The sequence below is a fragment of the Cucurbita pepo genome, chromosome 9, assembly GCF_057944985.1.
Source record: "Cucurbita pepo subsp. pepo isolate OVF chromosome 9, ASM5794498v1, whole genome shotgun sequence".
NCBI classification, from domain to species: domain Eukaryota; kingdom Viridiplantae; phylum Streptophyta; class Magnoliopsida; order Cucurbitales; family Cucurbitaceae; genus Cucurbita; species Cucurbita pepo.
Window position 1 is genome coordinate 7,631,067 of NC_141806.1, and position 27,197 is coordinate 7,658,263.

Genomic DNA, 27,197 nt, shown 5'->3' on the forward strand with positions numbered 1-27,197 from the left:
GAAATTAACACCTTCTCATACAAAATTTGGATCAACCGAGAGATGATTAGAATTAGATTACCTTTAAGATCAAAGATATTTGGAACCTTGTTCTAAATTGAGTCACCCACAATTGATCAAGACTTAATTGAATGGCTCAGATGCAATCTACCACAAGAATTGCATGAAACTTAGAATTAGATTACCTCTAAGATAAAAAAATATTTGGAACGTTGTTCTAAATTGAGTCACTCAGAATTGATCAAGACTTGATTGAATGGCTCATATGCAATCTACCACAAGAATTGCATGAAACTTAGAAATGACAAAATGATGCTCAAATTTCCAAGGGTGAAAGTCTCAATTTTAGAGCTAAATTTCATTCATCAATTCTGCCTTTTACATAATAATTTGTAGGTATTTATAGTCTCTCCACAAAAGAAACTATCAACTATTCAAACACCCACTAAATTTGCTATTAAAATAAAGATAATGTGTAAAAAATGAACGGAATAACTCATGTAACGACCTTAAATTTTTACTTATCCTAAAGTTGCGATGCCTCCATTAGCCTTACAGGGGAATCCTACCTGTATATGAAAAATGTAGTAGCGCAAGACTTGTGCCATGGTCTTAGAGTTCTGATGCCTTCGTCCGGCCTTTATATGAAAAATGTAGTAGCACAAGGGGTTTCAGAGTTGCGATGCCTCCATCCTACCTATATATGAAAAATGTTGCAGCGTAAGGGGTCTTAGAGTTGTGATGCCTTTGTCCTACCTTTATATGAAACCTATATATGAAAAATATAGTAGCACAAGGCTTGTGCCACGGTCTCAGAGTTGCAATGCCTCCGTCCCCCTTACAGGGGCGCCTTAAAAAACGTTTCTCTTTTCTTGTCTTATGCAAGGCATACCTAATGGTGACAAAGCATCGACGTTGGGACCATGGAACGTGTCAAGCCTACATCGTAGGCTATTCTATACATCATAAGGTAGTCCACAAAATCTAAAACCTAGAGCTCTGATACTAATTGTAACCACCTTAAATTATAACTTTTAAGAGAAAACATCATCTATAATATAAATCTCGAAAACATTTAAAACGTCCTCTTCTCTGGAAAACACAGTCATAGTCTTACATGTTTAAATATGAAATACTTAAATTTAGAAAAAATAAAAAGAAATACAAAATAATTTAAGACGATGAAATGCAAAAAAAAACCTATTCTAACTTAAGACTAGGAATTTAAATATGAGTCTACCCTTTCACGTGCCACCGTCTCTATTCCTGACCCACTATATAAGGGGCCATGCAAATGCAAACACTGTTAGAAAAATTTGATTATCTCAAAAATAGTTAAATAAAGATCGTTTCTTTTGGATAGTTAGAGTATTTTTCGGTATTTAGTTCAACTATTTTTCTAGATTTGTTGTTAGTTTCTATTTCTCGTTATTGGTAAAGCTATAAAAGTCAGGTTCAATATTCAATAATATCATCACTTGAAACTCTTATTGTTTATGTTTCTGTCAAAACATCACAATAGGCTTTGTAGAGTAGCAATTTTTTAGTGATCAAATAGAGAGAGTATGAGTGAAGACAAAACTTTAACGAAGATCCCTCACTTCGATGATCAATGTGATCATTTGAGTGAGCTGATGGAAAATTTACTCAGAGCAAAGGGTCTATGGAGTGTCGTAAAGATTGGTTTCTTAGAACGAGAGAAAGGAACAATGATGACTGAGGCACAAAAGGGCCACCTTGATGATGCTAGACTCAAAGATCACCAAGTAAAGCATCACCTTTTTCAGGCAATTGATCGTACTATCTTTGAACAAATTTTGGATCATTAAACAGCCTAGATTGTTTCGGACTCAATAAAGCAAAAATTTGGTGGAAACCAAAAAGTGAAGAAATCTATTTTTAATGCATTAAGGAGAGAATTTGAGATCCTAGAGATGAAGAAGGATGAAAGTATCAAAAATTATTTTGGAAGAGTGATGATAATCTCCAAAAAGATGAGAAGAATTGGAAAAGATATGCCTAACAAGAAAATTGTAGAAAAAATTATGCATACTATTACTGAAAAATTTACTTATGATATAGTATCCGTTGAAGAATCCAAAGATACTGATAACATATCCATTGATGAATTAAAAAGTTTCCTAGTGGTGCATGAACAAAATTTTGAAGATCCAGCATTAATGGAGAGGAGCAACTTCTAAAAGTCAAAGGTCGAATGGAAATAAGTATCAGAGGAAGAGGAACTTACAGGGGCAAGAGGACGCGGAAGTGGAAGATCAACTTTCAACAAAGAAACTGTTGAATGTTATAGGTGTCATGACTTAGGTCATTTTCAATATAAATGTCCAAAGAAGAATAAGGAATTGAATTATGCAGGTCTAGAAGAAGAGGGTGAAATGTCATTAATGGCTCATATGGAAAGACAAGAAACAAAAAGGAGTGATGCTTAGTTCTTAAATTCTGGTTGCTCACACCATATGTGTGCAAGTGAAGGTATGTTTTCAAGCTTAACAAGATCTTTTCCCAAAATGTCAAGCTTGTAAATAAAAAAAAGTACGAAAGTTACCGGAAATGGTGTAGTAAAATTAACTTTGCATGGGGTTTGTTACACTATTAGTAATGTGTATTGGGTACCTAAACTCAAAATTAATCTCTTGAGTGTTGGACAACTACATGAAAAAGGAGTAGTAGTGTTGTTCAAAGATGGTGTATGTAGTATTTATCATCCACAAAAAGGAAAAATAGCAGAGTCAATTTTGAACGCAAATTGGCTGTTTATTTTGCGTACTGAACCATCTACCACAACAAATGAAGGAAGATATCTCCAAGTTTCAAATATGGATCAGTCAACACTTTGGCACCATCGTTATGCTCATCTTGGCTATAAAGGCATTTCCACCTTGAAACACAAAAACATGGTGAAAAGCCTACCGCAAATTGTAGCTCCAAACACCACCTGTGAGGCATGTATGAAAGGCAAGCAACATTGGACTCCATTTCTAAAAATGGGTAAATGGAGAGCAACGGAAAAATTGGGTCTTGTTCATGCAGATTTATATGGTCCAATTTCACCAACATCAAGTGACCATAAAAAGTACTTGTGCTTTATAGATGATTTTTCAAGGAAGGCATGGAGTTGTTTTCTTGTACAAAAATCAGAAACATTTTATCATTTCAAATGTTTCAAAACAATGGTGGAAAAAGAAAGTGTTATGTCTATGAATTTTTTAAGGACAAATAGAGGAGGAGAATTCAACGATTTTTGCCAACAACATGGAGTGAAGAGACAATTGACCACAGCCTACACCCCACAACAAAATGGAGTGGTCGGACGCAAAAATTGCACGGTTATGAATTTGGTAAGAGCTATGTTTACAAAGAAGAAAGTGCCTAAAAATTTCTTGCCTGAAGCAGTCAAATGGACGATTTACATTTTGAATCGATCACCCACCCTTGCAATAAAAGACATGACACCAAAGAGGCTTGGAGCGGAGTGAAACCATTAGTAGATTATTTAAGAGTTTTTGGATGTGTGGACATGTTCATATTCCAGATGCCAAGAGAAGCAAACTTGAAAATAAAGTGTAACATGTTTTATTTGGAGTCAGCAGCGAATCCAAAGGCTATAAAATGATTGATCCAACTACAAATAAAATTATAGTAAGTCGTAATGTAGCTTTCGAAGAAGATCGTGAATGGGATTGAAATTTATTTTTAAGGTGAAACAAAATTGGAGTGGGAAAATATTGAAATGTATAAGAACATAGCCGAAGAAGGAGAAATCATGGAGGAAACGATTGAACTGGTTGCTGAAACAATTGAACCAGTTGCTGAAAATGAAGAAGGGGAAATCACGTAAGAAACGACTGAACCAGTTGCTAAAAACAATTTTCCATTAGCTATTGCACCATATTTGACAATAAGGAAGGGGAGTAATCGACATCCACCTATATGGTTAGCAGATTATAATTCAGGTGAAGGCTTATCTGAAGAGGATGAAAAAAATATGGCATTGTTGATGATTTCAGATCTTGTGAATTTTGAGGAAGCTGTGAAAAGCCCAAAATTGAGATTGGCTATGAATGAGGAAATCAAATCCATTGAAAAAAATCAAACATGGAACTTGGTGGTTTTATCGGCTAGAGCAATGAAAATAGTAGTGAGATGGATTTATAAGACCAAGCTAAATGAGTTTGGAGAAGTTGAGAAATACAAAGCAAGATTGGTTGTAAAAGGCTACCCGCAAGAGCATGAAATTGATTATATGGAAGTGTATGCACCTGTGGCCAGAAAAGATATTGTGAGAATGATCATTGCTTTTGTAGCCCAAAAAGGTTGGACACTCGGTCAGTTACATGTCAAATAAGTTTTTTTATATGGCGAGTTAAAAGAATATATTTTTGTTAACAACCAAAAGGCTATGAGAATAAGGGAAGTGAGGAGACAGTGAACAAACTCCAAAAGGCTCTTTATGGATTAAAACAAGCAGCTAGACCTGGTTTAGTCGAATAGAATCCTACTACATCAAGGAAAGATTCAAAAGCAGTTTCAGTGAGCAAACACTCTTCATCAAGAGGAAGGGAGGTAAACTTCTTATTGTAAGCATTTATGTTGCTGATCTTTTATTTACTGGAGATGATGAAGAATTATTGGAGGAGTTTAAACGTTCCATGAAGAAAAGATTTGATATGACTGACTTAGGCCAGATGAGATTTTTTCTTGGAACAGAGGTAAGATTAGATGGTATTTTTATATGTCAAAAAAATTATGCTGATGAAGTTTTATCAATTTAGCATAGAGAATTACAATTCTGTTGGTAAGCCCATTGTTTAAGGACAAAAAAATTGTCAAAGATGAAAATGGTGCAAAAGTATATGTAACTTTGTACAAACAAATAGTGGAAAGTCTGATGTATCTCACAGCTACTCGTCTTAATCTCATGTTTGTTGTAAGTTTGATTATTCGTATTTTATGACATGTCCAACATGACAACATTGTGCAAAAATTAAAAGGGTTTTAAGGTACTCAAAATGTACGTTAGATTATGGTGTATTTATAGAAAGGGAGGAGTTAGTGATTCAATTGGATTTACTCATAGTGACTATGCCAAAGACATGGATGATAGCAAGAGTACTTCAGGCTATAGTCACCTTATCAACCACAGAAGCTGAGTTTGTTGCTTCTAGTGCCTGTGTATGCTGTTTGGATGAGGAGGATACTCAAAGAGATCAGTCACTCTCAAATAGAAGAAACAGAGCTAATGTGTGATAATATTTCAACTATTAAGCTATCCAAAAATTCAGTTCTACATAGACGTTTCAAACACATAAGAGTAAGATTTCGCTTTCGTAGAGATCTTACGAAACAAGGATCTGTTAATTTATTATGTTGTGGTACATAAAATCAACTTGCTCATTTGTTGACAAAGCCTCTAAAATTAGAATCATTTTAGAAGTTGCGTGAAAACTTGGTAGGTAGAGTTTTTCTAACTTGCTAATTCTTGACAAAGAAGAATAAGTTGAGTGAGATTATTCGAATAATTTGATTATGTCAAAAATAGTTAATAAAGATGGTTTCTTTTTTATATCAGAGTATTTTTAGGTATTTAGATTAAAATTTTGCAACATCGGTGGTTACTTTCTATTTCTGGTTACTTGTAAAGCTATAGAGCCAATTTCAGTATTCAATAATATCTATCACTTGACCCTCCAATTTTTTATGTTTTTGGCTTAGTTATTCTTCCGCCAAAACCTAACAAACACATGCAATCATGCTCTTCGAACTTATCTCTGTTTTCTAGGGGTGGCCTCCAGTCTCGGACTAATATGGATGTACAGTACTTCCCTACACACGACCTATACGTGCAAGTGTGAATTCTTAGGGGGCTCGCACACCCCTGGACCCTCTCTGATTAAGCTAATCTATAGCGACGTTCGGAGGTCAGCAGAACACCTTGGTGTCATGCTCTCCATGAATACCCTTATTATCATACCAGTGCACGTCCGCATTCATCGTCTCTGGGGAAGTTTCCCTATGCTTATGAACAAACAACATGCATGAGGCCTCTAGTTTCCATCTTATAATCTTTAATGGCACAACCCTCTAGTCTCATCTCTTTGTTACATTAAGTAACACATACTCATTGGATATTTATATTAATATCATTTTCATGCTCTTCGGGTTGTGTTCTACGTCGGTCTATCGACATGATGCAATATGACACTCATCATCATATATCATGCTTAATATGAAAAATATCAACATATTAAGACAAATGTCATGCAATCATCATAATCATCATATTTCCATAAATTGCATCAAGCATACAAGTACGTCATTCATCGAAATATATATATTACGCACATCATCAAACATCATAACTCATACATCACCATATACTCATACTTCACCATATACTCATACATTATCATATACTATACGACATCCGACGATACAACTCATACATCATAAATTGTAGCACATACAATTTCTAGCTTATCTTATAGTAAGACAACTTACTTGGTTAGCCTTAGTTGGAGTTCTCCCTAATTATGTTAAATGTATGCTCCCGTTCCTCACTGCTCCAAAAGTCGTCAGGGTTTGTTTCCTATCACACTGTTCGTCACTTTCTATTAGTATTTCACAATTAAATTAAAATTCAATTAATAATGTGAAATACGACTTTAAAACAACCCCAGTTACCTTAATCGAGGTCGAAAATAGGTCCGAGAGAGTCGAAATGGTAGAAATCAGGAAAAATTAGAAAATCGAGCCGAATAGCCGCCGTTGTGCCATCCAATTCGCTCAAGTTGAAGGGCTGCTTGCACTGCAGCTTGACATGTGCCGACATCTGAGCAAGACATGACAAAGCAGACATCTCGGGTCAAGGCACGGGTCTAAGTTCTTGTTTGGATTGCGATTCTTGTTGTTTCGCGGGTCATCAGCTCTCTGCGACGTTTCTAACCTCTTTTCTCTCTGCGACGTTTCTAACCTCTTTTCGACGTTTCTCTGCGACGTTTCTAACCTCTTTTCTGCGACGTTTCTAACCTCTTTTCTCTTCTTTTTTCTCTCCCTCTCTCTCTTCTCTTCCATGAATTTTCGTTTCTTCTAGGCACCTGTAATGACGGATCTTTGATATTTTTGAAACTCAATTTTGATCTCCTTTTTCATGATGTCGACGACAAAAATACAGCATGGAACGTGTCCTAGACAGTTGACCTTCTCTTCACGACGTGTTTCAAGCGTTTTGATGTCGGATCTAATGGTTTAAGGTTGTGGGTTTCATTTTTGGAACTCGTCCGCATTTTCGATAATTCCCTCTCTCTCTCTCTCTCATTTTTTCACTCTCTTCTTCATTGCAAGTGGTTTGAGTGTCTTGGAGTGGTTGCTAACGTTCATGTGGCGATGGTTGAAGGTCGAGGGAGAGTTGTGAGGGGTTGGGGGAGCACGACATTCGTGCGGGTCACGAAATTTCCAGCGATTGAATATTTTTTTAAAGTTCCGATTCGTTACAGTGTTAGATTGACGTGATTGTTGAGTTATGGAGTCTGCTCCCTGTATTTATAGCTTGGTCAATGGCTATATCCGGTAAAGCTATATATGGTACATAGCTATATATAGTAGATGGTTAAATCTGGTAAAGCTATATTTAGTAGACTGAACCATATATATATCCCGTCCAGTAAAGCTCTTAAATGTACTTTTCTATTCTCTGTACTCTCTTGTTGTACATGCCTGAAGTCATCAATAAAAAATCCTTTTAGCCAGAGTTCTCCTTGCAACTTCTCTCTATCCTTCTCTTTGTGTTCATCTAGATCGAGCGTGTGCGTTGTTGTGCGATCCTAACAACTGGTATCGATCCTAACAACTGGTATCAGAGCAAGGCAAAATTCACCACGATCTGTGAAGATGGAAAGTTCAAAGATTGGAATTGAGAAGTTCGATGGATCCGATTTCGGTTTCTGGAAGATGCAGATTGAAGATTATCTGTACCAGAAAGATCTTCACGAACCTCTGTTGGGGGTGAAGCCGGATACCATGACCACGGAACAGTGGAAGCTCAAGGATCGACAAGCCTTAGGGATGATCCGGTTGACGCTATCCAGAAACGTGGCGTTTAACATCATCAAGGAGAAGACAACGTCAGATCTGATGAAGGCGCTGTCAAATATGTATGAAAAACCGTCGGCTATGAACAAGGTGTATTTGATGCGTAGATTGTTCAATCTACAGATGTCTGAAGGTGGACGTGTTGCGGATCATATAAATGAATTCAATATGATCATAAGTCAACTGGGTTCGGTGGAAATTAATTTCGAAGATGAAATTAAAGCGTTGATTTTGATGTCATCCTTACCCGAGTCATGGGATACTGTTGTTGCCGCAATCAGCAGTTCCCGAGGATCTGATAAACTGAAGTTTGATGAAATTCGAGATGTAGTTCTCAGCGAAAGTATTCGCAAACGGGAAACTGGAGATTCATCAGGCAATGCTCTCAGTGTTGATCGAAGGGGAAGAAGCAAATCAAAGAGCTCAAACAAACATGGGCGTTCAAAATCAAAGAACCGGGGAAAATCTCCAAACAAACCCAACGTAACGTGTTGGAGCTGTGGGGGAAAAGGACACTTTCGGACAGATTGTACAAAGCTAAAGAAGAAGCAGAATCATAAATCTGAAGATGATGATGATTCTATATACACAACAGAAGATGCTGAGGACGTTTTAATCCTTAGTGTGGATAGCCCAGCTGAATCCTGGATTTTGGATTCAGGTGCATCGTTCCATTCGTCTCCAAGTAAGGAATTGTTTCGAAATTTCAAATCAGGAAATTTCGGGAAGGTGTATCTTGCCGACAATAAAACCTTGGAGATTGAAGGAAAGGGAGATGTCTCCATACAAACTCCAGCAGGAAATCAATGGACATTACAAGATGTCAGATACATTCCTGGTCTCAAGAAGAACCTGATCTCTATTGGTCAGTTGGATAGCACAGGCTATGCAGCAGAGTTTGGAAAGAGTTCCTGGAAGATTGTGAAGGGCGTCATGGTTGTTGCGCGTGGCACAAAATCTGGAACCTTATACACTACTGCAGAGTGTATAAACATGACTGCTGCTGCTGAGAGTGCTTCCAATTCAAGTCTATGGCACAATAGACTTGGACATATGAGCGTCAAAGGAATGAAGATGCTCACTGCGAAAGGAGCTTTAGAAGGCTTAAAATCTGTTGATATGGGTCTTTGTGAGAGCTGCGTTATGGGCAAACAGAAACGAGTTAGTTTCACAAAGGCTGCCAGAGAACCGAAGAAAGTGCGGTTGGAAATGGTCCATACAGACGTCTGGGGACCATCTCCAGTTTCATCACTTGGTGGATCAAGGTACTACGTCACCTTCATCGATGACTTCAGCAGGAAGGTATGGGTTTACTTTCTGAAACATAAGTCAGATGTGTTTACCACCTTCAAGAAGTGGAAAGCTGAAGTTGAAAATCAGACCGGCTTGAAGATCAAATGCCTGAGGTCTGACAATGGAGGAGAGTACAACAAATCAGAGTTTATAACATTTTGTGCAGCTGAGGGAATTAGATTAATAAGAACAATTCCCGGTAAGGCAAGACAAAATGGTATTGCAGAAAGGATGAACAGAACCTTGAATGAGCGAGCAAGAAGCATGAGGATTCATTCTGGATTGCCAAAGGCATTCTGGGCTGATGCTGTGAACACAGCAGCATATTTGATTAATAGAGGGCCGTCAGTACCCTTGAAGTTCAAATTGCCCGAAGAAGTATGGACAGGAAAAGAACTCAAGTACTCTCACTTGAGAACCTTTGGCTGTACTGCATATGTTCATGTTGATCCAGAGAAGAGAGATAAGCTTGATGTTAAGGCTGTGAAATGCTACTTCATAGGCTATGGCTCTGACATGTTCGGGTATAGGTTTTGGGATGAGAAAAATATGAAGATCCTAAGACACTGTGATGTGACCTTTGATGAAAATGTCATGTACAAGGACAGAGAGAAGATAAACTCTGAGACTACGAAGCAAGTGGGAGTTGAATTTGAGTGGCAAGAAAATTCACACAGTGATGGTACAACAGAAGCTCAAGAAACTCCTGATCCTATTGCTGAAGAACCAGACGTGGAGCAAGTTGCACCTGAACAGGTGTTGAGAAGATCATCCAGAACTACCAGAGCACCAGACAGATATTCAACCTCATTACACTATCTGTTGCTGACTGACGAAGGAGAACCAGAGTCCTTTGATGAGGCCCTACAAGTGGAAGATTCAACTAAGTGGGAGCAAGCCATGGATGATGAGATGAGCTCACTTGAAAGGAATAATACGTGGGTGCTGACTGAGTTGCCTACAGGAAAGAGAGCTCTGTTGAACAAATGGGTGTTCAAAATCAAGGTTGAACCAGATGGCAGAAGGAGGTTTAAGGCTCGGTTAGTAGTTAAAGGATATTCACAAAGAAAAGGCATTGATTATGCTGAGATCTTTTCTCCAGTTGTGAAATTAACTACTATCCGAATTCTACTGAGTATTGTTGCATCGGAGAATTTGCACCTTGAGCAAATGGATGTAAAAACGGCATTTTTACATGGAGATCTAGACGAGGAGATCTATATGCAACAACCCGAAGGATTTGCAGCTCCAAGCAAGGAGCACATGGTGTGTAAGCTCAATAAGAGCTTGTATGGACTGAAACAAGCACCGAGACAATGGTACAAGAAGTTTGACTCCTTCATGAGCAAGAGTGGTTTCCACAGAAGTGAAAAGGATCAGTGTTGCTACCTCAAGAAATACACTGATTCTTATGTGTTTCTACTCCTGTATGTGGATGATATACTAATTGCTGGATCAAGTATGAGGGAGATAAACCACCTGAAGGCAAGCTTGTCTTCAGTATTTGAGATGAAAGATTTAGGTGCAGCGAAGCAGATCCTTGGGATGAGGATTTCTCGAGATAGATCTGCTGGCACATTAAATCTATCCCAAGAGCAGTACATTGAGAAGGTGTTGTCCAAATTCAAGATGAATAACGCTAAACCCAGGACTACCCCCTTGGCAAATCATATTAAATTGTCAAAGGGGCAATCTCCCAAGACAGTTGAGGAACGTGAGCACATGGCATCAGTTCCGTACGCTTCTGCAGTTGGGAGTTTGATGTATGCTATGGTCTGCACTAGACCTGACATAACACATGCAGTGGGAGTTGTTAGCAAGTACATGGCAAATCCAGGGAAGGAACATTGGGAAGCTGTGAAGTGGCTTCTAAGATATCTGAGAGGTACATCCAATACTACACTTTGTTATGGCAATGGCAAAGTAGTTCTGCAAGGTTTTGTGGATGCTGATCTGAGTGGAGATGTAGACTCCAGCAAGAGCACATCTGGGTATATCTACACTATAGATGGAACAGCAGTGAGTTGGATGTCTAAGCTTCAGAAATGCGTTGCTCTTTCATCTACTGAAGCTGAGTACGTGGCCATAGCTGAAGCTGGAAAGGAGATGATATGGATGACAGACTATCTAGAAGAATTAGGCCGGAAGCAGTGCAAGAAGATCCTTTATACAGATAGTCAGAGTGCCATACAGTTGGTGAAAAACCCAGTCTATCATTCAAGAACAAAACACATTAGAAGACGGTACCATTTCACTCGCAGGTTAGTGGAAGAAGGCGATATGTGTTTGGAGAAGATAGAGGGTGCAAAGAATCCAGCAGACATGTTGACAAAATGTGTTGATGTTGGAAAATTAAAGCTATGCAAAGCCCTAATTGGTATGGTGTAGGATCAGTCTCCAAGTGGGAGAATTGTTGAGTTATGGAGTCTGCTCCCTGTATTTATAGCTTGGTCAATGGCTATATCCGGTAAAGCTATATATGGTACATAGCTATATATAGTAGATGGTTAAATCTGGTAAAGCTATATTTAGTAGACTGAACCATATATATATCCCGTCCAGTAAAGCTCTTAAATGTACTTTTCTATTCTCTGTACTCTCTTGTTGTACATGCCTGAAGTCATCAATAAAAAATCCTTTTAGCCAGAGTTCTCCTTGCAACTTCTCTCTATCCTTCTCTTTGTGTTCATCTAGATCGAGCGTGTGCGTTGTTGTGCGATCCTAACAACTGGTATCGATCCTAACAGTGATAACCAACTACACCACGCCACCAGATGATTTACATGTTTTGTTCTATATTTATATATAATATTATAAAACTCGGAGTAAGAGTAGAAAGAAAGATAAAATTAGAAATTCAAATCCCTATTTTTATTTTATTTTTATTTTATTTTTTATTTTAGAATTGATTGAATAGTGTTTACATCTTTGAATGATTTCATTATTTTCAATAGTACATCAATCTCTTTAATCTTTATATGAAACCTTTATATGAAAAATGTAGTAGCACAAGACCTGTGCCACGGTCTTAGAGTTGCAATGCCTCCGACCCCCTTACAGGAGTGCCTTAAAAAACGTTTCTCTTTTCTTATCTTATGTAAGGCATATCTGACGGTGACAAAGCATCGACGTTGGGACCATGGAACGTGTCAAGCCTACATCGTAGGCTATTCTATACATCGTAAGGTGGTCTACAAAATCTAAAACCTAGAGCTCTCATACCAATTGTAATGACCCTAAATTATAACTCTTAAAAGAAAACATCATTTATAATATAAATCTCGAAAACATTTAAAACGTCCTTTTCTCTGGAAAATACAATCATGGTCTTACATGTTTAAATACGAAATACTTAAATTTAGAAAAAATAAAAACAAATAAAGAATAATTTAAAACCATGAAATGCAAAAATAACCTATTTTAACTGAAGACTATGAATTTAAATATGAGTCTACCTTATTCACGTGTCACAGTCTCTGTTCTTGACCCACTATAAGTGGCCATGCAAATGCAAACACGGTTAGAATAATTTGATTATGTCAAAAATAGTTAAATAAATAGTTAGAGTATTTTTCGGTATTTAGTTTAATATCTTGCAAGATTTGTGGTTAGTTTCTATTTCTGATTATTTGTAAAGCTATAAAACCCAAGTTCAATATTCAATAATATCATAAAACTCCAATTGTTTATGTTTTGTCACAACCTAACAATTGGTATCAGAGCTACCACGAGGCTTTGTAGAGTAGCAATTTTTGAGTGACCAAATAGAGAGAGTATGAGTGAAGACAAAACTTTAACGAAGATCCCTCACTTCGATCGTCACTATGATCATTGGAGTGAGCTGATGGAAAATTTGCTCAAAGCAAAGAGCAAAGGGTCTATGGAGTGTGGCAAAAATTGGTTTCTCAGATCCAGATTAAGGAACAATCCTGACTGAGGCACAAAAGGGCCACCTTGATGATGCTAGCCTCAAAGATCACCAATTAATGCATTATCTCTTCCAGACAATTGATCGTACTGTCTTTGAACAAATTTTGGATCATCGCACAGCCAAGATTGTTTGGGACTCAATGAACCAAAAATTTGGTGCAAACCAAAAAGGGAAGAAATTTCTTCCTAATGATAATCTCCAACAAGATGAGAAGCAGTGGAGAAGATATGCCTGACAAGAAAACTGTAGAAAAAATTATGCATACCCTGACTAAAAAATTTACTTTGTTGTAGTATCCATTGAGGAATCTAAAGATATTGATAACATGTCCATTGATGAATTAAAAAGTTCGTTGGTGGTGCATGAACAAATTTTTTGAAGATCCAACATTAATGGAGAGGAGCAAGTTCTAAAAGTTGAAGGTCAAACGGAAATAAGTAATAGAGGAAGAGGAACTTACATGGACAGAGGACGCGGAAGAGGAAGATCAACTTTCAACAAAGCAACTGTTGAATGTTATAGGTGTCATGACTTAGGTCATTTTCAATATGAATATCCAAGGAAGAATAAGGAATTGAATTATACAAAGCTAGAAGAAGAGGATGAAATGTTGTTAATGGCTCAGATGGAAAGACATGAAACAAAAAGGAGTGATGCTTGGTTCTTAGATTTTAGTTGCTCACACCATATGTGTGCAAGTGAAGGTATGTATTCAAGCTTAGACAAGACATTTTCCCAACTTGTCAAGCATGGAAATAATACAAATATTAAAGTTACGGAAAAGGGTGCAGTAAAATTAACTTTTCATGGGGTTCGTTACACTATTAGTAATGTGTATTGGGTACCTGAACTCAAAAATAATCTCTTGAGCCTTAAACAACTACATGAAAAGGAGTAGTAATGCTATTCAAAGAGGGTGTAGGTAGCATTTATCATCCACAAAAAGGAAAAATAGCATAGACAATTATGAGCGCAAATCGTCTGTTTATTTTGCGTACTGAACCATCTACCACAACAAATGAAGGAAGATGCCTCCAAGTTTCAAATACGGATCAGTCAACACTTTGGCACCATCATTATGGTCATTTCGGCTACAAAGGCTTGTGCACCTTGAAACACAAAAACATGGTGAAAGGCATGCCACAAATTGTAGCTCCAAACACCACCTATGAGACATGTGTGAAAGGCAAGCAACATTGGACTCCATTTCCAAAAATGGGTAAATGGAGAGCAACTGAAAAATTGGGTCTTGTTCATGCAGATTTATGTGGTCCAATTTCACCAGCTTCGAGTGGCCCGGAAAAGTACTTGTAGAGAAATTAGAAACATTTTGTCATTTCAAATTTTCAAAACAATGGTGGAAAAGGAAATTGGAATGCCTATAAAATTTTTAAGGACAAATAGAGGAGGACAATGCTCACATGTTCCAAAAAAAATGATGGAAAAGGAAATTGGAGTGCCTATAAAATGTCTAAGGACAAATAGAGGAGGAGAATTCAACTCTGCAGAATTCAACGATTTTTGCAAACAACATGGAGCGAAAAGACAATTGACCACAGCCTTATACCCCACAACAAAATAGACTGGCCGAACGCAAAAATCGTTACGGTTATGAACTTGATAGGAACTATGCTGACAGAGAAGAAAGTGCCTAAAATTTCTTGCCTGAAGCAGTCAGGTGGACGATTCACATTTTGATTCGATCACCCACTATGGAAGTAAAAGACATGACACGAGAAGAGGCTTGGAGCGAAGTGAAACCATTAGTAGATTATTTAAGAGTTTTTGGATGTGTCGGACATGTTCATATTCCAGATGCCAAGAGAAGTAAACTAGAAAATAAGTGTAACATGTGTTTTATTTTGAATCAGCCACGAATCCAAAGGCTATAGAATGTTTGATCCAACTACAAATAAAATTATAGTAAGTCGTAATGCAGCTTTCGAAGAAGATCGTGAATGGGGTTGAAATTTTTTTAAGGTGAAACAAAATTGGACGGGGAAATATTGAAATTGATAAGAAGATCTACATTTATGGTTAGGAGATTATAACTCTTGTGAAGGCTTATCTGAAGTGAAGAGGATGAAGAAAATATGACTTTGTTGATGATTTCAGATCCCGTGAATTTTGAGGAAGCTGTCAAAAGCCCAAAATGGAGATTGGCTATGGATGAAGAAATCAAATCCATTTAAAAAAATCAAACATGGAACTTGGTGGTTCTATCCGCTGGAGCAAAGAAAATAGGTGTAAAATGGATTTATAAGACCAAGCTAAATGAGTCTGGAAAAGTTGATAAATACAAAGCAAGATTCGTTGTAAAAGGTTACACCCAAGAGCATGGAATTGATTATATGGAAGTGTACACACCTATTTTCTTTTGGAGCCCAAAAAGATTGGAAACTCTATTAGTATGTGGAAGTTAAAAGAAGATATTTGTGTTGAACAACTAAGAGGCTATGAAAAGGAGGGAAGTGAGGAGATGGTGTCCAAACTCCAAAAAGCTGGATTAAAACAAGCACCTAAAACCTAGTTTAGTCCAATAGAATCCTACTTCATCAAGGAAGGATTCAAAAGCAGTTCCAGTGACTCTTCATCAACAGGAAGGGAGGTAAAATTCTTATTGTAAGCATTTATGTTGATGAACTTTTATTTACTGGAGACGATGAAGAATTATTGGAGGAGTTTTAAATGTTCCATGAAATTTTTTTTGATATGAATGACTTAAGTCAGATGATATTTTTTTCTTAGAATAGAGGTAAGATTAGATGGTATTTTTATATGTAAAAAATAAGTATGCTGTGGAAGTTTTAAATCAATTTAGCATAGAGAATTACAATTTTGTTTGTAATACAATTGTTCCCGGAAAAAAAATTGGCAAAGATGAAAATGGTGCAAAAGTGGATGTAACTTTGTATAAACAAATAGTGGGAAGTCTAATGTATCTTACCGCTACTCGTCCTAATCTCATGTTTGTTGTAAGTTTGATTAGTCGTTTTATGACATGTCCAACACAACAAAATTTTGCAGCAACTAAAAGGGGTTTAAGGTACTTGAAAGGTATGGTAGATTATGGTGTATTTTAAAAAAAGGAAGGAGTTAGTGATTTAATTGGATTGGCTGTAGTGACTATGGCAGAGACATGGAAGATAGCAAGAGTACTTTAGGCTATGTGTTTATGATGAGTGGAGGAGCAGTAGCTTGATCTTCTCATAAGCAGCCTATAGTCACCTTATCAACCACAGAAGCTGAGTTTGTTGCTTCTAGTGCCTGTGCATGTCAAGCTGTTTGGATGAGGAGGATACTCAAAGAGAGTAGTCACTCTCAAATAGAAGAAAAAAAGCTAATGTGTGGTAATACTTCAACTATTAAGCTATCCAAAAATTCAGTTCTACATAAATGTTCCAAACACATAAGAGTAAGATTTCACTTTCTTAAAAATCTTAAAAGAAGTACGGTTGATTTATTATTTATGCTACCTGAAATCATCTTGCTGATTTCTTGACAAAGCCTCTAGTGTGCAGAGTTTTTCTAACTTGAACTAATTCTTGACAAAGAAGAATAAGTTCAAGGGAGGATTGTTAGAAGAATTTGGTTATGTCAACAAAAAAAAAATAGTTTTTTTTATAGGCAGAGTACTTTTAGGTATTTAGTTTAACTATTTTTGAACGTGTGTGGTTAGTTTCTATTTCTTGTTGTTTGTAAAGCTACAAAGTGAAGTTCAGTATTCAATAATATGATCATTTCAAACTCCAATTGTTTATGTTTCTGACTTAGTTATTCTTGTGTCAAAACCTAACAAACACATGCAATCATGCTCTTCGGACCTATCTCTATTCTCTCGGGGTGGCCTCCAGTCTCAAACAAATATGGATGTGTAGCACTTCCCTACACATGACCCATATGTGAAAGTGTGAATCTCTAGGGGGCTCACACGCGCCTGGACTCTCTCTAATTAAGCTAATCTATAGCGACGTCCGGTGTCATGCTATCCATGAATACCCTTATTATCATACCGTGCGCGTCCACATGCATCATCTCTAAGGAAGTATCCCCATGCTTATGAACAAACAACATGCATGATGCCTCTAGTTTCCATCTTATAATCTCTAATGACACAACCCTTTAGTCTCATCTCTTTGTTACATTAAGTAACACATGCTCATTGAATATTTATATTAATATCATTTTCATGCTCTTAAGGTTGTGTCCTATGTCGGTCTATCGACATGATGCAATATGAGACTCATCATCATATATCATGCTTAATATGAAAAATATCAACATATTAAGACAAACGTCATGCAATCATCATAATCATCATATTGCCATAAACTGCATCAAGCATATCAAGTACGTCATTCATCAAAATATATATATTACGCACATTATCAAGCATCATAACCCATACATCACCATATACTCATGCTTCATATACTCAGACATCATCATATACTAGTATACGACATCCTACAATACAACTCATACATCATCATAACTCATACATCATAAATTGTAACACATACAATTTCTAGCTTAAATTATAGTAAGACCACTTACTTGGTTAGTTTTAGTTGGAGTTCTCCCTAATTATGCTAAACGTAAGCTCCCGTTCCTCGCTGCTCCAAAGGTCGCCCGGGTTTGTTTCCTATCACATTGTTCGTCACTTTCTATTAGTATTTCATAATTAAATTAAAAATCCAATTAATAATGTGAAATATGGCTCTAAAACGACCTCAATTACCTTAATCGAGGTCGAAAAAAGGTCCGAGAGAGTTGAAACGGTGGAAATGAGGCAAAAATTGGAAAATCAAGCGGAATAGCCATTGCTGCACCGTCCAATCCAGTCAAGCCGAAGGGCTGCTTGCGCTGCAATTTGACATGTGCCAACATCTGAGCCGGACATGACAACGCTGACATCTCAAGTCGAGGCGTGGGTCGAAGTTCTTGTTTGCGTCGCGATTCTTGTTGGCTTACGGGTCGTTGACTACAAGTACGCGGCTTGGCTTTGGTCGCGGGCTGGGCCGCGGATGAGTTTGGGCTACTAGGTTTATTATTGGGTTTTGGGTCAAGCTGGGATTGGGCCTTGGGTTTATAGGTTTGTTTCTGGTTGTAGAGCAGGCGCAGGTCGTACGCAGGTTGAAGGCAGGTTGAAGGCTTGACCAGCCTCTGGCTGCTGGGCCAAAGAATTTTGGGAAGTGTACAGTTGCATATACCATGCCATATCATATCGTTCATATTAGAGACATTATACACATATGTCATATCCTAAAGTTTCATATTAGACACATAGTTCGCGTTTTGCGTGTCAATCATATTATATCATTCCTTCAACATATCATATAAGGGTTGTATTACATGCTAGTTCGTCGTTATGCATATCAATCATATGATATCATTCATATTAGACACATATGCCATATCATAACGTTTTCATGCTTCAAGACAACAATTCTCATCATGCACATATCATATCATATTATATATCATAACAGTCACATAACATATCACGAGTCATGCCTTCAATATATCATATCACAAACATATCAATTCTCTCAATACAACATATCAATCACATATCATCTCATGTTAGTTTGCATATAGCACCACGAGGACGTGTCATCATACAACACACAATTGATGATGCTCCCTCCCCTCTCTATTAGTTACTCTAGACAAATCATTTACCATTAGAAATTTTTTAGATAGATTCCTAAGTTAAGATTCGATCTCCTAACAATATTGGTTGGATATCGCGGATCCGTCATCATTGTGAAAGAAGAATTGACATTAGAGGGGACTAAATCAGTCCTATCTTTTTCGCCAATTGTGTAATTTAAGTGGCAATTTTTAGATTAGAAAATTAAGTGACAACTATTAATATGTATTCTAGGAATTTACATTTCATATCAAATTATCTACCTATTTATCTCGACCAATTTTAGTTTTAAAAAAAATGTCCATAATTTAAGAAAAATTTAATCTAAAAAGAAGCTAAATATTCTAGGAGTTACTATACTAGAACTTATCAAAAGGGCCAAAATCCGTGGTAAACAAGGTCAAAAAATGACAAAAATTGCAAAAGAGAGAAAATAAAACAAAAACTTGGTCTCGATTGATGATGTTCTGTTCCGTGTTTTCAAGTCTTAACATATTTGTTGTTCGTGAGTTGAGCTGGGTCGAGTTGAGATATTTTTCTAGACCTAACTCAGTAAGTTGGATCATAAAAATTTTCAACTCGAACAAACCTTCTTAAATAATTAAATCTATTCATTTTCACATTTAGAATAATATCTAAGAAAAAAAAAAAATGGGAACGGAAGCTTTTTGGAAATGGCCTATGGTGCCCCATGTTGAAGATTTGGACCAAGATTTGGAATCAGGATTCGGCAACTGATTCCCTCGACATTCCCCAACATCCACTGTGACATGGCTACATTACCAACTTGTCTTGAATTGCTTATAAGAGTGAAACCTATCCACACAAACCAACACGGTTTCTTTGAACATGTTTTTTCCTTGCTCGCATGTCTCCTTACGATGTAATCTCATACCTAGAATTTGGACCAGGCTTTGTAATCCAAATTTGGCACCTGATGGCCCCGACAATCCCTTTGCATCTTCAATGATATGGTCATATTATTTACTTGTTTTGATTGCTCCTAAGAATGAAAACTATACCTAAAAATCACATTACCTATTTTGTGTGGTTCAATCATAAGATTCAAAAGTTAAGCGTTTTGTGTGCCTCAATCCTAAGATTCAAAAGTTAAGCGTGTTTCGTTTGAGGCAATCTTATGTTAGGCGACCTCTTGAAATTTTCTTAATAAGCATTTCAATAAATACAAAGTAAGCTAAAAAGAAATTTCAACTTCCTACCCTACCCTACCCATGTAATTTTTCTAACATTGAAATCAATGTATAGTCGAAGTCCATCTTGTTATAGAAACTTTATTTTTACAAGGCTACCATTAATTTGTGGCCGAAAGCTGGTTTCCTTCCACGATAAGTGCTTCGTTGGGTTTGGCCAATGCCCAGCTTCATTGAGATTCAACGGTTCATAGGCAAGTGAGAGAGATATTGCAAGACAACCATTAATGAACAACTTAGCAAAACAATAAACAACATTTAGTTATCAATTTAGGTTTGGATTAAGAGAGGGAGATAGATCCATAACTTCTTTTAGCTCCATCCCAACTTGATTTCTGTTCTTCAATTGGTATTAAATACATAAAAGTTCCAAATCTAAAACCAAATATCATTGTCTCTCGCTAGTTTTCAAACAATATACATAAAAAAGAAAAGAAAGCAAAGGCAGCATGAGTAGGATCAAGTCGAGTTTCTTGGTTGCTACAATTTTGACGTTATTATTGTTAGCTTTTACCGTCGATGCTCAATCTAGTGCCGATGTTTTTTTTTATTTGGAATCATATGGTAACATAGTGCCTGGTACTGACATCACGACGGTAAATATACAATATGAACATCAATATTATCACTAGTTGAGTTGATCGATTGTTTGCTAATTTTTGTTACTTGTGAAATGTAGGCTCAAATGCATGGAAGGATGCATGCGCGTCCAGTCGTTCTAGTGCAATTGTCATTCCGGGAGGGATATTTGAAGTAAGGGAAGGGAAGTTTGCAGGACCTTGTAAAAACCGAATTGACTTCCAACTTGGAGGAACACTGCGGGCACCAAAAACTCTTCCGGGAGATAATTGGATTATTTTTGCACATATTGATAGATTGACAGTATCGGGTGGAGGAGTTTTTGATGGCCAAGGAAAGGAAGCTTGGGGAAAGAATGATTGCTATAAACGCATAAATTGTGCCCAACTCCCCATTGTAAGCAATATGCTTTCAACTTTCCTTTTCAATCTCGTGCATCTTGTTGTTTTTGAAAGGGTCTCTTACATGCCTTTTCTCATCTTCTAACGTTTATAATTTGGTAAATGTTCTTCCTCTTGGAGAGGATAATCTTTAAACAATCAAGTTTTAATTTTATTGGGTTCTATTCAAATTATTTTGCTTTATTACTACGGACTCTCACAAAAATATTATTTGATTACACAAAATGTTTAGAGTTTGAGGTTCAACTTCATCACCAATTCAATCGTGACGAGAATAACGTCACTTGATAGCAAGAACTTCCATATGTCCTCGGCTGCAACAACCTCACATTCCATAATATCAATATAATTGCACCAGAAAATAGTCCCAACACTGATGGAATACACATCGGTCGATCAAATAGGATCACGATCACAAAGTCCAAAATTGCAACCGGAGATGATTGCATTTCTCTTGGAGATGGAAGCAGACAAATTGAAGTCACCAACGTGACATGCGGGCCAGGACATGGCATAAGCATCGGAAGTCTTGGAAGATACACCAACGAAGAACCTGTTGAAGGTGTCCTCGTAAAGAACTGCACGATGATTAACACCACTAATGGTGTCAGGATCAAAACGTGGCCAGGTTCTGCTGCTAGCGGCACCGCCACCAATATGCACTTTTTGGACATTATAATGGTCAATGTTGGCAACCCTATTCTAATAGATCAAGAGTATTGTCCGTGGAATCAGTGCAATCGGCAGGTATTGATCGCATTCTCAAAGCTTTGATTGATTTTGTCACTACAACTTTCACAAATAAACCATTTACAGAAATTTGTTGTCTCATTTTGATTTTCAGATTCCTTCGAAAATTAAGATTAGTAAAGTGAGCTTCGAGAACATTAGAGGAAGTTCTGCAACTCCCGTGGCAATCAAACTTATTTGCAGCCGTAGCTTCCCATGCGAAGAAGTGAAATTTTGTGACATTGACCTCACTCCCAACGGAATAGCAGGTCCTATTACATCCCAATGCACGAATGTGAGACCAATCATCTCACGAAAACAGAACCCTAAAATCTGTGTCTCTCCTTATCAACCTCCCCTGAATTGTTCATTGAATTATTCATGGAATTGTTCATTGCCATAGTACTTCAAAATAATAAATAACCTTAATTAAGAGAAGACACCCTCTATCCATTCGAGGCTCTGTCTTTTGAATTTTTTTTCTTGTACTTTTCGAGATAAATAAAATGGTCGAATGTTTGAAGGAGACTTCGTGTTGGGAACAATGTAATGTCTTTAGTACCTCGACATTATAAAACAAAATTGTTTCACTCTTATTTTTCATTTTAGATTTGAATTCTAAATAAGACAATGCAAGGGTGGGGAACTATGGTTAAAAAAACAAAAAAAAAAATCTACCACCCCTCTCTATTAGTTACTCTAGACAAATCATTTACCATTAGAAATTTTTTAGATAGATTCCTAAGTGAAGATCAGATCTCCTAACAATATTGGTTGGATATCACGGATCTGTCATCATTGTGAAAGAAGAATTGACATTAGAGGGGCCTAATCCAGTCAGTCGTGTTCTTAAATCTATCTTTTTCGTCAATTGTGTAATTTAAGTTGCAATTTTTAGATTAGAAAATTAAGTGACAAGTATTAATATGTATTCTTGGAATTTACATTTCATATCAAATTATCTACCTATTTATCTCGACCAATTTTAGTTTTAGAAAAAATGTCCATAATTTAAGAAAAATTTAATCTAAAAAGAAGCTAAATATTCTAGGAGGTTACTAAATGAGAACTTATCCAAAGGGCCAAAATCCGTGGTAAACAAGGTCAAAAAATGACAAAAATTGCAAAAGAGAGAAAATAAAACAAAACTTGGTCTCGATTGATGATGCTCTATTCCGTGTTTTCAAGTCTTAACATATTTGTTGTTCGTGAGTTGAGCTTGGTCGAGTTGAGATATTTTTCTAGACCTAACTCAGTAAGTTGGATCATAAAAATTTTCAACTCGAACAAACCTTCTTAAATAATTAAATCTATTGATTTTCACATTTAGAATAATATCTAAGAAAAAAAAATGGGAACGAAGCTTTTTGGCACTGGCCTATGGTGCCCCATGTTGAAGATTTGGACCAAGATTTGGAATCAGGATTCGGCAACTGATTCCCTCGACATTCAACAACATCCATTGTGACATGGCTACATTACCAACTTGTCTTGAATTGCTTATAAGAGTGAAAACTTTCCACACAAACCAACATGGTTTCTTTAAATATGTTTACAGAGGTCGTTGCAGTGGTACGGTGGTGAGTATTTCCGCTTGTCACTCGAGTTATGATGTTCCAGAGGTCGTTGTAGTATAAGGGTGAGCATTCCTGCTTGTCACTCGAGTGACCGGAGTTTGATGCCCAACAATAACAAGTTTAATCTTGTCTTGACAATTTTAATTCGATTCTAAATTGTATTCTTTTTGTAACGGCGATTGATAAAATCTGGTGTGTTAACAAATTATATATTTTTTGAAAGTCGTCGTTGTAAAGTGATGAGTATTCCGGCCTGTAACACGTGTGACCCTAGTTTGATCCCTCGCAGCGACGATTTTAATTTTAGTTTTCTTTTGAATAGTTTTAATTGAATTCGAAATTCAATAGTGGTGAATCAGATGATTTGGGTTTTTTCCCAGAATTGGATTTTTTTTTCTCTCGTGTCTTAACAAATAATATATTTTTTAGAGGTCGATGTAATACAGTAGTGAGTATTCCCGCTTGTAACTCGAGAGACCCGAGCTTGAACCCCGACAATAATAAGTTTAATTTCTTTTGCCAATTTTCACCGGATTTGAAATTGGATTACTTGTTCCGAATCTTCGATTGATAAAATCTAGAGCGTTAACAATGGATCACTTTTTCTAAAGACGATTGGTAAAATCTAGACCGTTAACAAATAATTTATTTTTTATGAGTCGTTGTAGTATAGTGGTGACTATTCTTGCCTGTCTGGGTTTGATCCTTGGAATTTGAAATTGGACAGCGGTGAACTTGGGTTCAATCCCCGATAATGGCGATTTTAATTTTATTTTTGTAGTTTTAACGGAACTCGAAATTGGACCGCGGTGAAAAGAAAGAGTATTATATCCTAGCATACAAGGACACCTAGCATACAAGGACACGATTAAGAGACTACTATTGAGTCTACTATCAACCTACATGTTATCGCGGAAATCACTGACAACCTGCATAATCAACATTCTCGTATAGGACAGAGCCATTGGGCAAGATAATCAAATAAACTATCAAGTGACACATCCATAATCAACCTCACACCTAACTCAAAGGTTTCATACTAGAGTTGAAAGGTTGAAGCTCCGCACACATTGTATTGACTACAATTACCTACATGCTAACTTGAAAATAACATCGACTTTTTTTCCTTAAGGCACTTGCTTTAATCTTTTTTTTTTCCCTAGAAACTACTTGACCGTTTTTTATCGATGAGTAATGCATTTAATAAATAAGAAAGTGACACATCCATAATCAACATCACACCTAACTCAAAGGTTTCATACTAGAGTTGAAAGGTTGAAGCTCCGCACACATTGTATTGACTACAATTACCTACATGCTAACTTGAAAATAACATCGACTTTTTTTCCTTAAGGCACTTGCTTTAATCTTTTTTTTTTTCCCTAGAAACTACTTGACCGTTTTTTATCGATGAGTAATGCATTTAATAAATAAGAACTATATGAATAAATATCTTATCTTATCCTTATTGACAGAATGAGATTTATTTTAATAAAAAACCTAATTTTTTCACGATTGGGTAACATAAATTAGTACCCAATAATTTTCACAAATCTAGTATATAACATCTAATCATCCACTTTCTCCATATATTTCTACCCAACCTTAAAAAAAAAAAAAAACAAAGAATTCAAACATATAAGACTATAAGTAGTGAATGGAAGTATAGGTAGAGGAGTAACCACTTGGGTATTAAAAAATATATAGATTTCAATCAATTGAAATTGTCTATCCAAATCTTAACATTCTATAATTGTTATGACACCTATTGGTATAAATAATTTTAGAATGATATGTTTAAAACCAAAAGGTATGATAATAATATTTGCACATGGATTTCTTTAATGTCCAAATCAAATAAATGAATGAAACAATAATACATTCAATAAAAAAAATTTGTCACAAGTGAGCCTTTGGTACATACATGAAAATGTAGTAATGCAAAATATGAGATAATGATGGATAGATATCATATCTAAGTCTTGACCATATATATTTTATTTACATGTACTTACACTCATAAGATCTATAAGAAACAAATATATTATTTTTTAAGGTTCATAGATTTATTACACATAAATCTAAAAAATATTTGTGGTTCCATGGTTTAGTGTAGAGGACATTGGACTTTGAATCCAACAATTTGAGTTCAAATCTTGTTGGGACCTTTTCCCTAATTCTTTACTTAAATTTTAATGTGTTGTGATGAAACTCTTTGTAGATACAAATATGAAAGTAATGTCTGAAATCTAACCTTGGCAACTTATAAATAGCTTTTCACCCCTTGATTTTCTTCACAAAATTTCTTCATTATATTTCCCTCAATCTAAAAGATTTGTGCAATGTCTTAAAGGGGTGGTCTTAATTTTGGAATTTGATCATCGGTCTTGCAACTTACTCAATTTTGAAGAAAATGGATTGTAAGTAAGATTTCAATCCTTCCCCCAGAATTTTACGTGAAAATCAATTTTTTCAATTGGACACAGTATGAGTCTTGTCAACCTTCGTGGTCTTCTATGGAAATATTCCTTCGAGGTGCAAAAATCGAACAAGATATGTTTCTCTTGACAAATTTGCGTGTAGGCTAGATTTAATGTTCGAGCTTCAACCTTCTTCCTTTAATAGCAGACCAAATCGAGAAGTTGTGTTTGAGGCACCTTCAACACTTTATTTCTTCACCAAACTTATGGGTAATCTCATTTAGAAGGTGTAGAAGAAAGTTTGAAGAAAAATTGTTGTCTATTGTTAAGGATATTTAGTAATAAATTATAGTTTACCATATATATTATATTTGATATTTTATTATAAGGCAAATATAACCATAGATATCTTTCCATTTATTACTATTTCCATATTCTTGTAATTTATTTGATTATAAATAAGATAACTTTCACACCATTTAGGTGTGGTGGATTAATCAAACATTCTTATGGTATCAGAGCCCTTTCGGTTTAACAACCCTAATCCCTTATTTTAAATGGCTTATGAATTCCCTACTCATCTTCTTCCACCACTGCTGTCTTTGACGCCGCAGGGGCAGTCGTCATGGCTGCCACATGCAAAGTCGATTGATTACTGTTCGGCTCTGCTCTTTTGACCTCCAAATCACCCTTCGCCATACTTTGTACATACAACCTCACCTTTTCCAAACATAGTCTCTTACATTTTCTTCCCAATTTTCCCTTCATCCTTCACAGAAACCCTAATCTTAGGATCTTCATCAGCATTCTCTTCGGAAATATACAGAATCTCAATAAGCCCATCGACCTTCTGCAGAGATTTATCTTTGGAATCTGGGCGCCGCACTGGCATCTTCGCCAACCAAGTTGCCGCCGCCCTTCTCGCCAAAATTGGCTCCTTCGCCCCAATGTGGCGACTCTTCCGACTGCCCTTCTCGCCAAAATTGGCTATTTCGCCCAATGTGGCGACTCTTTCGGCTTCAACATTGTCTTTGTCCCTTGCTCTAGGTTTCCCCTTCTACTTCTTGGGGTTAGACATATTCTCACCAGAGCCAAGGCAGCATCGTCGCTAAGCGACAATCCCTCTTCATGGGTTAGACATATTCTCGCCGAAGCGAAGACAGCATCGCCGCTGAGTGGCGATCCCTCTGCAATTTTTGATGGCCAAGAAAATGTTTCTCTACGTCTCCTCTGAATCAGGTTGTTGACATCTTCACGAAAAGTGTTTCTCAACCTCTTTGAATTTTTTAGA

General features: G+C 36.6%; 1 pseudogene; it reads left to right on the forward strand.

Moving 5' to 3' along the window:
• Positions 1-3,751: 3,751 nt before the first annotated feature.
• On the forward strand, positions 3,752-22,312 carry LOC147791229 (exopolygalacturonase-like; annotated as a pseudogene).
• The last annotated feature ends 4,885 nt before the right edge of the window (positions 22,313-27,197 follow it).